The sequence below is a fragment of the Opisthocomus hoazin genome, chromosome 4, assembly GCF_030867145.1.
Source record: "Opisthocomus hoazin isolate bOpiHoa1 chromosome 4, bOpiHoa1.hap1, whole genome shotgun sequence".
Lineage (NCBI taxonomy): Eukaryota > Metazoa > Chordata > Aves > Opisthocomiformes > Opisthocomidae > Opisthocomus > Opisthocomus hoazin.
The window spans coordinates 39,301,165-39,318,115 of NC_134417.1; the positions used below are offsets into that span (position 1 = coordinate 39,301,165).

At 40.2% G+C, this 16,951-nt stretch overlaps 1 protein-coding gene across 7 annotated transcripts in view; it reads right to left on the reverse strand.

Annotated features, from left to right (window-relative positions):
* PDE1C (phosphodiesterase 1C) overlaps positions 1-16,951 on the reverse strand; it is a 383,698-nt gene that overhangs the window by 134,804 nt on the left and 231,943 nt on the right. The window lies entirely within an intron of this gene.

Sequence of the window (16,951 nt, forward strand, 5' to 3'; positions counted from 1 at the left end):
GCTATATGGATGAAGCTTTAATTCATTTAATTCGAGTACATAAGCCAAGTGCTATTCTGTTAGAACTGGAGTAACTTGTAGTCTCCACTATACAGGACCCGCAAGTATCAAATATTTTGTTCTTCTGAATAAAGCTGTAACAGAAGCTTGAAATCTCAAGTACTCAATGTAATTATACTTTAAAAATGTGATGAAGACGTCTGTGTTATTAAGTATCACATAAGTAATGAGCATTTCTTTGCTTAAACATTTTCATTAAACTTCAGTGCTGATGCTTTTTTCTAAGTGACATTCAAAAGAAATCTCCATAGAGACAGAAGCTACTGTCAGAAATACAGGTTTCTATTTAACAATTCATCAATAAAAACAAATTAGACAGTATAGCAATGAAGATGAATAACAACTAAAATATTTCAACAAACATGAAGATGTCAGAGACCCCAGAACTCATCTTGCAATGTCATAAACATCAGAGTGACCACCTAATATTTCATGAGCATTATGGGGGTCAGTTACCTTGATTCATTTCCAGAAGATACACCATTTCCCTTTACTATCACAATCCCTCATTAGCGAGCAGCATCATGCTTTAAAATAAATAGTCAGTTAAAACTGTTTTCAAGACTGGCTAACAATAAGCAACACTAGAGCAGAAAAAGTGTGAAGTGGAAAGTTGAGAGGGGGACTGAGAAAGGGAAAAATGGCCCAAATAGAGATAGCTGGCAACTACGAATGTTGCAGCTCGGGACTGGAGAGTTTTTCTTCAGAGCTTCTGGTTTTACTTGAGCCAAGACAACCCAGGCAGAACTGTCTGTCTCAGGGCCTTTTGATTTTCTGCTTCTGCTTAAGCAGACGCTTGAAGAACACACAAATTAAAAAATGTATTAAAGAAAATGAATCACTCCATTTCACAGAAAACAAATTTTGTTTCTGGGCAGTTCTTTAATCCCATTTGCTTCCCCCTCCCTGCGATAAAGTGGATTCTCTTTGTCTATATCCACATCTGAAGCTAGGTACACCATCTGTCAACTCTGACTATTTTCCAGCACCCTGACAAGAATTTTTTTGGATTTCTTGTCAGGACAAATCTCCTCATTCCACAGAAACGTACCGAAGAATGGGATTTAGAGGTTTATTTTCCTCAGTGTTTTACTTGTGTTCTCACAACATGTGAAGATAACATTTACTTGCATAGCTTCTCTACATGCACAGATGGTGCTTTCTGAACTGATTCGAGTATTGATCACCCAAAGTATTGGAAAATAAGGACCACTCAGCTCCCTCCCACTGAAAAAATAGCCATGTGCATTACCAAAATACGTTCGGGAAACTAACAAAACAGAAAATAAAATGTGTAATTCATTTTAATTGCCTTTTCACTCCTGAGTTCCCCAGATACTAAAGTCGTCTTTCTCTATGAGGACTAAAAATTTAAAATTTTTGTTTCTTTCTTAAAAATAGAAAAAGAAACTCATGAAAAAAATTGTGAAAACTGGCAACAGTACATCTCCTTTGGAGACTAAAAGTCACTTTGCAAAAAGAGTGCATGTAAAGGCGTTGCAGAAAATAAGGTTAAAAATATACCCTGGAGAAAGCTAAATAGCAAAAGAATCTCTTTTTGGCAATTCAAGTGCGAATGGGTCCACAGATGAGATCAAATCAATGCACTGAAGAGATCACATAAAGTTCCACTGGCATTCTACAGGCTGGGGAGGGATCAGAGCGTTTATGATTCCCTTTCATGCTTCAGAATAAAGACGTGTCGTTTGTGAAATTAACGATTTGGAGAAGATATCTGAAGTATATAATTAATGGTAACTAAACAATATGCAAGGTGAAATTCAGCTATCCTTTCTCATGTTAATTGGCAATAAAAAAACCAACTCAGAAAATCATGTTCATTTACTCATGGTAAACAAAGAGCGACAGCGTCTGGCACCTGTCACTGCATTATGTGCAGACACTATCTGTCACCAGGATACATCCATCTAGAACCAGTCACAAGTCCTTACTTATTGCCCCCACATCCATGGCCTCCATCTCGGCTCTTGGATATATCCAGCATCCCTCAGGGAAATCCCAGAGCAGAACACCCTGTTCCAGCAAACACTGGCCGTCTCCTCCTTCTGGCCTGCCAGAAGTAAATAATTTTCCACAGTAAATAATTCAATTTCTCCAGTGTAATTTAACTCCTGACCCATAATCTCTGCTACCCTTTTCACCACCTCTCTCTGAGTCTTCTCCTCCTGCTCCAGTACCCTTTTCACAGATTTCAGTGGCTTCCCCAGAAAGAATACGTTCAAAATGATCTGTCCCTTCCCTGGCATCCATCTCGCTCCCCCCAGCTTTCCCATCTTTCTTCCCTGCCACAAAAGCTGACTATTGACCTCTGCTATCTTCCTCTGGCTTCTCCGCTTGCTCAGTTCCTCATGTTCCTTCTCTTGGTCTTCATCTTGGTCTCAGTTGCACCCACTCTTCTCCCTCCGTTCCCTTCCCCTCTGCTTCCTGATCCTTCTCAATACAAATGTACTTCAGCCTCTTCTGCACTCAAAACCACAACAGAACAAACCAAAAAGCTTGCCCACTCCTCATTTGGCTCTCTGACTACATTATTTTGCCTTGAAGATTAAATGATTTGCCATTTTCAGATTCTGCCTAGAACCGTCCCTTAGTCCCACCACAGAGCCTTATCAGCAAGTTATTATCTATCACAATGCAGTAATGTAGTTTCACTCTTCCTAACTAACTGACCACCTTCAACCTTGGGGAAGGCAGCTTCTCTCCACTCTACATTAACTTGCTGCTTAGATAATAAACTCCTGTATCCCAGTTTCTCTTCAGCATCCCATAACCAAGCAAGCCAAGTACTATCTATTCAGCCCAAAGATTTAAATTCCCCAGATTCCTTACCTTACACCACGTAGTTAAGTTTTCCGATCTTCATATCCCAACCCCATGAGCACCTTGTCACTTACTTACCTACTCACTCAGCACTAATTCATCTATGACAGTCACCACTAGAACTAGGTAAAATTTTCAGACAGATCCTTTTTCCAAAATGGCCAATCAAATCAAAATTATTTCTAGGAAGACGAGACTAGCCGAGAAATGGCAGTCATACAGCTTAATCCTCTGCTATCATAGGCAACTTCATCATATAATCTTATGCAGAAATTTATCGAGTTAATCTTAAAATTTATCTTATTTTTTATCTTGTCTCTATTGCTCCAGTTGGAAAAGCTGCTTCTGACATTCATTCTTTTGGGAGTTACAAACCACTCTCCAAATTCCAGCCTAAATCAGTTCTTGGTTTCCTTATTCTTATTTGTACTTATGCCAGCTCTCATTTAGCTTAGAAGTTTTACTCTCTCTTGTTTTTACATCCCTGATAGCCTTCAGTTGCATCCCATCTCAATATTCATTCCTTACACCCAAAAAAGTCAGACTCTTCTCCTCTTATATGACAGATGCTCCACCCTCTGTTGTCCAGTGGCCTTTTTCTTCACCAGCTTGAGCTCATTCTTCTTGATTCTCTGTGTATTTGTATCAAATTATACTCACAGTCAAAAAAAATGGGGAGTGGGAAATAATGGGCAAAAAATTTCCTTTCAACTTTCTCAGAATGGAACCGATAATTGTAACAAAATGTTTCTTGAGGAAACAAAACAAACAAAACTTTTTCCTTTCAGGTGAATGCATTTTACCTTCCTCCTCTTTCCTTTGGTCCATCCATTGAATCACACAAGTAAATTTGTCACGGAACTCTAATAACCACCCAAGAAACTGCAAGGAACTTGGCAACTCCAATAGAAATGAGTATTAAATCAAACAATCTCACTTCAAAGTAAAAACCTAATGAGAGCACTAGCAGGGATGCTGCATATGCAACTCTCCCGAAAACAGTACGGGTTTTTAAGAGAAGCTATATTCTTCCATTTCACTGTAAAGACAAAGCTGCCTGTCCTCAGACTCAGAACAATCCTTCTCAGATAGAGAGATTACACAGGGATTACTGAATGGAAGTATTACAGTTTTGAAAAAGTAGGTTTTAATGTTCCCTCATCAAAGCACCTTTGAAAGGGAACATAATATCTCAAGTGACTGCTATTTATTTTGCCAGTCAGTGTGAAATCACAATCTGCAACCTCAGAGAGATGGCAGCATTTGTGCAACATCACCCTTGATGCTACACTCCATCTTTAAACATTACCAGCAACAAGAAACACAAAGGGAGCACCAAGTGAGGCCAATTACAAACAAAAAAGGTGTATTAGAAAAAGACCTATAGACAGCACACAATTTGCTCTCATTCAGTGTATTTTTAATACGATGCAGTAAGGGATACATTCTCTTCTTGATACGCAGGCTTAACTCCACTGTACTCATAAAAGGATTATGCAAATACAGCTATGGTCAAAGAACACGCAGTTATCTGTTAAGTATATCAGAGAATTCATAATGTGGCTATACAGATAGATGCTTAAACACAGAACCCAGTAAAAACCATGAGTTTTCTCAGGGGAACAGAAATTTTGTCTAGCTGAAGTCACAGCATCATTTCAAATTGTATTTAACCAGAAATTGGCTAGTGATGACATGTTCTTCTGTTGAAGTTCTCTCAAATGAGACATTAATTTGACTGTCATGCCTCAGAGATTATGAAGTATATTCAAATAGCCCTATTTCATTGTCTTCTGATTGCAAGATGATAGCCACTATAGCAAAGAACTAGAATTTTACAGTATAATTCTCTTGTACAAAAACATTAAGATTCAAGGGAGATAATAGGCACTTCTCCCTAAAGGTGGGAAAGCATGCTGGAAGCAATAGCATCCACTTCAGAGGGCAAAAGCCTGTATGATATACCCAAGGGTGCTGACACATAAATGGAGAAGACAGACATGATCTCAAAACAATCTCTGCCCACACAGACTCCAGCAGGTGTAATCATTTGTTTATCTCCCGTCACTGAAAATGTTGTGGCCATAATGAAGAACGTCAAACACATTTTCCTTCTCATTAGTCATTACTATTGTATTCCCAATAAGACGAGATGGCAATACACAAAACCACTCTATCTCCACTTCATCCCTTCACTGGGGAATTATGAAATCATCATTAGGTTGTGAAAATATTTTTACAGCAGCAGAGCAGCATCAGTGTATGTGAGAATGCTTTCCCACTTCTAATTGCTTTCTACATCAGATACATCAGTGTAGATACAGAATAGGAAGAAATCACTGAGCTGAAAACAGTCAGCCACTGGCACAAGCAATCAAATCATTTCTCAAATATCAAATCAGATACCAGATTGTCTCTCTCAAACATGTTTCTGATATGGAAAATATCCAGTCTTTGAAGACCAAGTGGATTAAGTTCAAACTAAGCAGATTAAATTCATTGTGGTATCTCCCTGGTAGTGATAATTTCCCATTTCATACCTTCTTTCCTAGTTCTGCCTTTTCACTCTGCCCTCCAGCCTGTGACCCACAGCCTATGTTCAACCTACACAGACAGTTCCTGAAGCTCATGAACCTCTCAGAGCCATCCATCCCCAGAGGGCTCCACAGCCATGGAAAAGGAGAAACTGGGGGCCAGATAACAAAGTAAATCTCTTCTAGCTATGCTTCTCTCTAGCTCCTCAAACGATTAGGAAAAGAAAGCACTTACTGTGCATGATCTAGGTCAGTAAATCTTGTTGGCCCCAGACATTACCATTTATGGGCACACTGAAACAACCAGTGCTTCACATGCATGCACAATCATTTGGCCCACCAGAGCAGTGCCCTGCTACAGTGGAGAATAAGGTATATTTTTCACCTACACCATAACCCTTACGAAACATAAGGTAAAGTCTCAACATAATTTAGGGGCCAGATCCAGATGTACTGCAACATCCTCTTCACTGTACAGCAGTCTCACTCCTCTTTTATTTATACAGATAAAGAACTGTTTAGTATTTGTTTTAAATTTCTTAGCAAAGCCTGACTCTGCTTGACCTTGGGGCACGCTGCTGTTTAGGTGAAAGTGATATCGGGCAGAGAGGCTTAGGTCGTAGTGACACTGTTTAATTTAGGCCCAACTAACGACCATGCCCTTGAAGAGGAACTAACAGATTGATAAAAGGGGAACATCCAGCCCAGAAGGCACCAAAAGCTGAAAGCATGCCAAAGAAGCATGAAGTTAAAGATCTAGGGTAACTAGGAAAAAGGTAAAGGTGGCAGTGGGAGATCATGACCACCGACTCAATTCAAGACCAGAAAGACTGCAGCTCCCAGCTTGCAAGCACGTGTAGTTAAAAAAAGAATATATCTTTAACATGAGTGCACAATGAAATGAACCAATCACAATGTAATGAGTAATTTCTTTGGTTTTGTAAGAGAATATAGTCCTTGTGACTCTGCTCAGTGGTGTGCTAGCTTTGTGGAATCATCGCCACAGCTGTGCAAATATGCAATAAAGACAATACCTCTGCTCTGTGTGTATATTGGGATATCACACACTGCATAAATGATCCCACATTTAGGACAACAAAAGCATTAAAATTCCATTTGGGTAAGCACTCACACAGTTCTCCTGCTAAATAAAGGAATATATTTGGGCAATACAGAGGTTTGGGGAGCAGAATTCAATAATGAAACTACCATTTCTTCTCATCTTCATGTCAAAGGTGCAGGCTACCTCCACAGCCTGTACAATGGTGTAATATTGTACAAATATTTTTACCCTGATATAATGATAATTTTGCACTACATATCAATAGACTTAATCCTGCTTCGAATTAGCAGAATCACACTAAACCTTTAGAACCAATACTATGATAAGACAGACCAGAAACAAGAATAACTAAAAACCTGTCTTCTGCGGCTTTAACATTTGCCAAAAGTGGCAAAAGTTTAGAAGAAAGAGGACACAGATGCAAGAGCCGGTATACGTGAACACACAGTGCCAGCGCTGGAGGGATCAGAAGAGAAGGGCAATTCTCCTTCTCCAGCACACAGCACTGAACTCAGGATTCCCAACAAGCAAACGCTAGGTCTTGCAGGTGAGCAAAACTGTGGACAGGCTTGTGTGTTTGAGGCACTGGGGCTCATCATTTATAGTGCCAACAGTGCGGTGACAGGAAAAGCAGCGCCTAAGCTTTGGGATACAGTTACGAACCTGTAAAGAGAGTCTTGAATGTTTGGATTCAGACTTCAGTAAAACATTTCTAAATCATGTATTTTAGTAATTTGTTTTTCTTTGAGTGTTCCTGGGACTGAGGTAGAAACACTGTCATTCAAAAACCCTTTGAATACTTGGAGCCTCTCCAAGACTAAGCTTTCTTTGTACACAGTACAAACAAAAGCTGTTTTTAATTGTAGCACAGACAAAGGTTCCTCCTTTCTTCATCTGATCAGTCATCATTTCAACTCTGCCGCATGCTCGAAATGCAATTAAAATATTTTTCCACATGCACCCACTCTCTGGCAGGAGTGACAAGTCAACATATAAAATCATGTCATTGCTGAGTAATGACAGGATACAGAGTGATTGATATTGGTGCCTAGGACTTCAAGGTAAGTGTAATGTGTATTCTAATGCCATACATTTCAGCATAAGAAGCCCTTTCAAGATTATTAATGACTACAGGATTTCTTTTAATGATGGCTGCTAAATAACGGATGGCATAAAGGGCTGAATAATATTTTCTATTACATCAAACCAATTTATTCATGGCTTCACTGCCATTGCAATGGAAATACTGAGAAAACAAATACATTTAATTATTCACCTCATTAATTATATGAATTGATACTTTCACAAAATAGTCTTGTAGAGTTAACAGCACAACCAACTGCCAGGATTCTTTTAGAAAACAAAGTTTTTATAATATATCTTTGATTTCTAAAAGAACAGAATAAATTAGTTCCTAAGGAAAATGCATGCTCCTTTTGGGGAAAGGTGTGTACCTTGAGGGACTCTCACAATTCAGAAAGGCCTGACAGAGAGCTCCTCACTAACAGCAGCTGAAGCATGCAAACTGTCGGGCAAGAACCCCAAGTAACAACTCACACCAAGAACTAGAGGACATCATCCCATGGATTGTAATGGCCTCTTCCACCAACAGAGTTATACCTTACTCCAGCAAAGGGTATGGGGAAACGATGCACAAAGCAGCCCTACTGCTCAGCGATCTGCCTCTCCCAGCAGACTGGAAGCCATACCGGTAGGACTACGCTAAGCTATGCAGCTTCTGTTTCGGAGTTGATTCATGTCGTGTTGATGATAAGCAAACAGTGAGCATGTAGCTGTGGACATGCCCTGCTGGTTTGCTATAGTGGAGAGCGTTCTGGGTTTTCCTCTCCATGTTGAGTCCTGCAAGCACAAGGACTGAGATAACATCTTGACGGTTCAGCTGCACAGAGAGAGGAGATCCTACCTGGGATATCAGACAAATACAAGACTAAGTCATCTATCTGATCAAGATAATGGTTTTAGACTTTTGGTGGTGGTGGTTTCTTTTACTTTTTGGTAATTTAAATGCAGAAACACTTCAAGGAAGTACAAAGCATTTAATGAAATCTAAGGTAACTCCAGGCTCCAGCAACACTCCTAATAAAATTCTGCAAAGACAGAAGCTCTCGGTACGATTTATTCTCTGTGTATGTACCCACATTCAGTTGTTCTGGACGGAACTCACCAGCAGAAAGCACTTCTTATCAAATAGAGCTGTAGTCAAAACTAGCCATCTATTTTTAAGCTTGATAGGTGCTAAATCAGAATAGGATAAATACAGGGAAGGGGAAAAAAGCACTGCTGAGCTCAGGAGAGCAGTCGTTTAACACTGGTATTATGGAAATGAGACCCAAAAAAAGCCCAATCCTGGAGAAGTTGGTGGAGCACAGACCTCGCCAGCCTCATCAGTCCTGGAGGAACTACATATTGTGATAGAAGTGCTCAAAGGTCTCAGAAAAATGGGCCACATACTTGTCCATAAACACCTCGAGGAAGGACAGGAAATGTTTCCACTAACCCCGACTACCTCACACAGACCTTCTTGACTCCCTTCCTCTCCATTCTTTATGTTCCTTTTTTGCCTGTTTTCCTCTTTTCTCTCCTGTTCACCACTAGCCTAGTATTTTTTCCCTCTTTGAACTTAAAAAAAGACACAATAAGACCAATATCTAATTTGATTTTAATAAGTCAGTTTGGTTACGCTATAAAACAGACAACACTACTGATGATCTAGATACCAAGCTTTACATTGTACAAAATAACAAACATTTTAATACAGTTAAGGGGTATAACGGAATAATGTCAAATTACAAATTGCGGATGTATCATTTAAAAAAAAGTGTATAGATGTCCTTCTTTTTACCTCAATATATTCTTGATGATACCAAGAACAAGAAGTTAATCAGAAATGCAAAACCATATGTACATTTTAAAAATTATGCTGTAAATTATAGTCCAAAAGTAGTGGTTTTGTCAGCTCATTTGTATATAATGGACAAGCTGAAATAAAATGGCCTTAAACGTACCTCAGCCTTATCTGTACTGAAAAGATAAAAAGGCAGGAGGATACCACAAAAGAAAGGTGAGTGGAGGCATGCTTTTTGAGACCAACCAAGCAGAGCTTCCTGGGATGATTATGTGGTTGCCTGTCTGGCTCTACCTCCATCCCAAGCTTCTGCAGAGGTTTCAGAAGCCCTGCAACAAACATTTAACTTCAAATCGGCAGTTCCCACTTCCAGTTCTAGTCACCTCCTGGGTTTTATTACACTACTAACACAACTCCTAGGAACCAGGAGAGGCTCCTGGTAAGACAAATTAACACGAACAGCAAGACATTCCTTGCAGACAGTTTAGCAGCACAACACACTCCTACATGAAGCAATCACTCTGCTATTCATGAGTTAAAGACATGACTCTCCGAGGAGCCAAGTCAGGTTTGGTGGAGTTATGGGTGCCTCCAACAGGGAGCACAGCAAGTCTTTAGCAGGCGCCCTACAATGGTCCCCTTTCCAGCATGTGCATGGTTAACATTCCTCTCCACTCTTCCACAATGCTCACCTACCTAAAGAAAGTCTGTTCCTTTTTTAGCGTGATATTTGAGAAAGACTTAAACAGAAGTGTCATGATTCTGCTTCTGATCTTTCCCAAAGAAGAGATTCAATAAAGACTTCGCTAGACAGTACAATAATCTAACATTACAAATGACAGTCACAAAGGGAACAGCAGAGCTGAGACACCTCCTCACAGACATATGCAAAGTTAACAGGTATTTTGGGGCAGGAATTCAGCACACTGTCAGAAATACACATAATGGTGTTTTTTACTTTTACATTTACATCAGATTTTTACCAAATTAAACATACTGAGGTTAATCCACCTTCTCCTCCACTCCTAGCCTTCAGATGTCTTTTACTTGAAAAGATATTGGAAAGACTTGGAGTGGGACATGCACCTCATTTCTGCACTTACCCTCTCCACAGATCCATCAGAAGGTATAAATATTTGAGAATTTTCTAGCATCAAGTATGTGCCACCTCAGCCAACAGCAATTTAAAATGACCAATAAAACAGCAATAGCTACCACCTTTCTGGTTTCAGTAACACCACATATTTCTGAGAATGCAGCTGTACCTATGTCAGGTAAGGAATGGCAGAATAACCAGCGACCGAGCATACCTATCACGGGGCTGTGGCGCTCCTTTTCATCAGAACCAGAGCAAGACATTGTGTCACACAAGACAATCCCCATCAAAGCTTCATGGTTTGGCTGAACGTCCTGAACAGTCAGACAAGTGTGTTGAGAAGACATCACCGCAGCTGCCAGTTTTTCAGATGATGGCCTCATCTGCTCCCCACCCCCCCCCCCCCCAGCTTTCAGACCGTCGCACTGTGCACAGCAGCATCCCCCAATTTGTGCATCCTGGGGGCAGCCCCACCTCTGCTACAAGCAGAGGAGCCTGCATTAGACCAGGGCTTAACATGGAAAAAAGCCCAGCCATGGAAACAGGGGCTGAAATGTTCCCAGCTCCCATGTTTAAAGCTCTCAACAGTCCCTAGGGTTGGCGTCACCTACATCTTGCTGTGACCCTCCTCTCCATTCTCAGGCAGCTGGCTCAAATCCAGATACACCCTGGGTACTAAAGGCAGTAATTCAGCAAGGTGTTAAAGCTACTGTTTGTCACCCTCACTTTTTGGTTTGGATCTCACTAATCTATACCTGAGCATTCGCTTGAATGTGGATGGATACAATAACATGCTTACCCTTCAAAGCCTGTTATTATTTGCTGACTTTTCATTAATCCACCCATTTTCCTCTTGCTCACCTACAAAATAGTAAATTTTAACTGGTCCACAGCGGTACAGAAAAACTGAAGGTGTCCAATGTGAAACTACCTTGTATATTTGCATGCCTAAAATCTCCACAGCTAAGTCTTTGCACCAGCTTATTCCGGGGACAGCAAGACAGACAGTAGAAGGCAAAAACAACACAGTTTAATTTACAGAAAATCTTTCAATGTGTACATGGAAAGATTTTGACAGGGAAGACACTGATAGGGAACAAATAAGGAAAATCTGTGATGTCGTTTCAGAGAGTCCCTTTCCTGACCATAAGCTCTTATTACAAATTGTCCTCACAGAGCACCATATAACTTACTCAGCCAAATTAAAGAGGGAGCACATCATGGAAAATTAGAAAGCAAAGTAATTAAATTAGAAAATGGAATATGTAAGTAATAAATGTCCAGAAACTATTAGAGAGCTAACACAAAATGAAAAAGGAAGAAATTTTTCTATTTAGTTCCAAACAATAAGATTTATGACTAAAGTGATGGAAGAAGCTAGATTATAGCTTGGTTAACGAAATAGAAAGTGGTCTTTCTAAATAGAAATTTAGTGAAATTGACACCCGACTGAGACAGGTTGCCATAACAGTAGAAAGATCTGTAAATTTGCTTTCTCAGTTAAATACACCAATATGTTAAAATGAGTCTCGTTAGAAAGACTGCCTAGTAACACAAAAAAAAGGAAGCTAAACAAGAGAAAGGAATACATTAAAAGGAGGAAAACACTTTGGAGATTTGCATGCCTTAATATGGAAAAATATTAGGGCATGATAGCAATCCCAGTTGCAGCACATGTAATGACTCCAGTGGGAACTCTTTCTTAACAGCTTGCAGAAACAGGTCTTAGTTTGGCAGGAGGAGTTAGCGCTTCACTGCAGGATGCTTCCCTCATTCACCTTCAGGTGGAACAGGTCCAAGGGCCTCAGCCCAGGCTCCAGAGGATGGGAGCTCTCCTTCCAAAACATCACCAAACAAGAAGTCAGGTGCAGCGAAGGGCAGGCTTGTCCAGCATGGAGCTGAACGCCCTCTCCCTGTTCAAGACAACTGCCCATCCCAAGTCAGCCTACAGCCGGGGATGGTGCAGAGTGGGGAGCCTTGCACCGTAACCACACATCTCTCCTCAGCCTGTGGGTGGGAAGGAGGAGACTTCCCATGTCTGTCAGGCTTTTCATCTTCACAGCTACAAAAAATAAAAAGATGGACCATGCGTGGTCAAAAGCAGCTCCTTGTAAGGAGATGCTGTGAAGAAAGCAATTGAGTAGGCAAAGCAGATGAGGAGAAGGCTTTGTAAGAAGTGTGTGGGTCAACTATTAGAAGTGCAGGGAAAACTGTTTGAACAGAGAATTAATTCACTTAAAAACTGCTGCTCCAGAGCAAGAAAACTGATGTGAAATTCTGGTCAATTTGAAACATGCAAAAATATAAGCAAAACTTTCTGACAAGTCAAAAACATTTTATTTCTAAAGCAAAACATTTTCATGTCCATTAAAAAAAAAATCCACTGAATTTTTGGAAGAGCAAAACAGGTCCAGAAACAAAGTGTTTGTTTTAAAGTTAAGCAAAATGTTTCATTTGGCACCACAAATCATTTTCCCCAAAAATATTTCTCTTCAGCAATGGAATTAAAAAAGCAAAACAAAAATAACCTAATTATTCACACAACTTTAACCAGAAAGAAAGGATTGCAAATGTGTCAGCAGCAGAAGATGAGAGAACTAAATTCAAAGCAATAAGGAGGGGCGGGCATGTGGAATTAATGTGAAGAAGAGGTAGCTAGCTTCGCCATAATTCACATCATCTCATTAGGTCCTTTACCAATACTTTGTTTGCTTTTGCTTTGTACTTGTTGTCAGGTTAAAGTCTGTGACATTTGGTGGTCTCCCCAGTATGTGTAGCACATAATGACTAAATGATTTACTAAAGACATGAAAGCCTATTATTCAGACTTAAACATTCTTATTTACGATAAGTTATTCAAAAGATTATGCTCAGAATGCAATAATAATTATAGTGCCTAGGTGATGGAACAAGAGATTTAAAAACAGGTCCGCACCACTTACGAACACATGCTGGCTTTTCATGGACAGGGCAAATGAGAAATGTTTTATATGATTTACATTCCTGTTAGTTTTAAAATCACTCTCACAGCTTGACCAGACCAACCTTCCAAAGCTTCTCAGTGTGTAATGGTGAGAGAAATACTGGTTTGACATCTCTGTTAAAACAGAGGAGTAATTCAATAATGATCTTGAGTCCAATCCTTACAACAAGTGAACAAGCACTAATGAGTGCTATTTTCCTAGCAAGGCGCAATTAGAAGAGAAGAAAGAGGGATATTTAAATAATAACCATTCCCCAGAAATACATAAATGGAGAGACTAGGCTACGTAAAGGGGAGGGGAATAACACCTTTTGCTGATACAGGGTTGCATCTAACCTCTCAAGAAACACTATCGGAGCACACACGTAAGCTGCAGCTTCTAGGAAAGCCTGATTTTTGCTTGCAGTTGTTAGAGTAGTAGTAGCTCCACAGCCCAAAGCTGTCTCAGACAGCTACATTTATTAACAGCACTGAGGTTATGCATGAGTAAGCCTCTGAAAAAATAATCTCTGTCAAGCAACTCCTAAAATATCACCACTTTCAGAAAAGGTTACTTTCAAACCTTGCAGAGAGGACACTTGTGTTGACCCCATTAAAAGGCTACTGTGTCTGACAGCTATCGTTGAAAGAGATAGTCAGAAAGGTCAGTAGTTGCTTGGTGTTAGAAATGCTCACAGAAACACCCAACTTGATGCACTAAGTCTTCAAAACCCCACAGGATTTTGTTTGTGCACCTTCCCCATTCACAAAGAGATAGATGTGCTCAGGGCGCATGTTTCCAAGAACTGAAACATTTGCCTAGAAAACACTATAATGAGCAACAGATGCAGAAGAGTAACAGGAAATTAAGATGTTCTTTGGGAGCTTGGGAATAAATGGAGCTTTATGCAATAAATAATCATAATACAACCACTCATTTATACACAACAGCCTTCAATTATCAAACATTTAAGTAAGAGGCAAACAGCTCAGAGAAAAGCAAAAATCAACATGGCCTGACAAAGAGGGGATTCATTGGAGGAACAAGGAGCCTGTGCCTTCTCTTGCTGCAACCCAGCCACTCCAATAACAGAGCTGAGCTAATTGACCATCATGAAGGCTGGGGGTGGACTTACAAAGGCTAACTTTGGCGTAATGAGCATAATCATCCATAATCAACAAGGAGAACGTTCCTCCAGAGAGCAAATTGGAGCAGGAGGAGAAACTTAATGTAGCTCTTCAAAGCATCCGCTATACGAGCTCCTCTCTCTCCCCCCACTGATTTTAGACAGACACCAGGAAGATTTGTCTGTCCTTCATAATTCATCAAACAGTTCATAATAGCTTCAGATTTTTATTTCATCTCAAGCTAAATTTTGCTGCAACTTTTAACGTGAATCACAGAAAAGGTTCCTCAACAACCACACTCTGAACACGGAGGCAAGCAAAGACCAAAACATGTTCAGCAACTTCTGTCAGAAACTCTGACCAAGCACAAAACTCTGCGATCATAAGGCTGAGTCTCCTGGGTTCCCTTAGGTGAGACCTGGGGTCCACTGACAGATATTGTATTTCACAGATTGCACCCCACACCAATGTTTCCATTTTCCTCTTCCTGCACCTCAGAGTCATTCAGCTTTCACCTAACCTGGATTCCTCTCCTGTAACACTGATTGCAGCCAGAAATCCCCAGAATTCCCCTAGATCCTCTCCCTCCCCATATAAATACAAATAACTTGGTCTCCTTAAAACCAGGTGGTATCCAAGGGGAGATAAGGAAAAAAGCAACTCAGAAGGAGAAAGAATGTAAGTAGGGATGGCTCAGCAACATACCAGTATGTCTCAGGAAAGCACCATGTTTTTCTAGTTGCTGTGCATCAGTCCTCATGGCCCTCTGGCTGTGTTCCTGCTGCTGCAGATCTATCTGAACCACCTTTAAATCTGCGTACTGGTCACAATCCAGCTGCAACAACACACATCTCCCAAAGCAGGCTATAAATTCACTCAAAAAGTAGGAGAATTTAGCCCACTCTGAGTGCCACAGAGACATGGCTAGGCCCAAGACACCAAAAGCGTGGCAGTGGTGATGCTGTTGAAGATCATTATCAGTGACTTGGATTATGAGATGCAACGCATCCTTTCTAAGTTTGTGGATGACACCAAATTTGGGGAGCAGGAGATACAGCCGGAGCCTGGAGTACGTGGTTTGCAGATGTCCCTTTCAATCTAAATTTCTCTATGATTCTAGGACACACAGACCAACACAGAGCTAAGAGCTTCCACTTCTGGTTGTGGTAGTCACCATCAGCATAGCTGCTTTTTCCTGGCAAACTGGAAGTTGGCTGGACAAGCTAGGTCTACCCTCTGACTCTTCTTTGCTACATTACAATCCCATTTCACTAAGCACACTAATTTCAGATCTGGGCACATGGGAAACACTAGTTCTGTGCCTAATGACACTGACATAATTGGCTGGCATATGGCTCCATAAAGGCTGATCCCGGCAGCATCGAAGTGCTATTTGTTACCTCCCAGAACTGGGTGTTGGCAAGAGTAGCAGTGATTGCTTTCAGAATACCATTTGTCTGAATAGGAAGCCTTAGGACTCTTCTGGGCATGAAAAGTCCACAGCTGCACAACATTCATTCAGGAGAAACACTTTAATCTTTCACAGCCGCTGCTAGACTTAACTATTTGGTACGGATAGTTAAGAAGACGTGAGCAACAGCAACTCAGCCTATAAAGGTGGAGAAACAGATCTGTAGTCAAAACACTGTTTTACAGGGAGAAAGCAGGGTTCTAGAAATGTAATAAATGTAACTCAGCGAAAACATTGTTGATCTGTTGGAGTTCTATACTGCAGTGAATCCTCCCACAGCACATTCATTGCTCAGAAAATAAAAAAACTAATTTAAGAGAAACATTTGCTGTAGTGAAATATGCTAAGACACTGGTGTAAAATCATCTAGTCTGAATACAGCACAGAAGAATGCGACTCAGTGTTGACAAAGCATCATATAAACAACCCACCTAAAGTAAATGCATGTTAATTTGCAGGATATACTGTACCGTACAATTTACAAACAATTTATAAAAAAAACAAAAATTTGTTTCTTTTGCCACATCACTTTCCAGGAGTTAAGAGAAAAGAAAGCGAAAAGCAGAAAAAGCATGGATTCAATCCTGCTACAACAGAAATAAGCTATTTGAATGTGTAATGCAGAATAGATGCTAAGCATATTCAGAGGCTCTTCAACATACAGTTTTTTCCCAAAACAATATAGACAGACAAGCAAGTTTAGAACAACAGCATACATTGCTTTGCATGATGATTCAGAATGCAGAAGGACTAAGTCCATCTTCAAAACTATTATCTTTTTTTCTCAGGGAACAATATTTTTACAACTCCAGAAAGCATTATCTGTTAAGCCCTCTGCTTATCAGTATTGTTAATTCATTGCATGAATAATGAATATGCATTCTTGTCTGAAAGCAAAACTGAAAAAGATAGAGGATTAAATTACGGAAG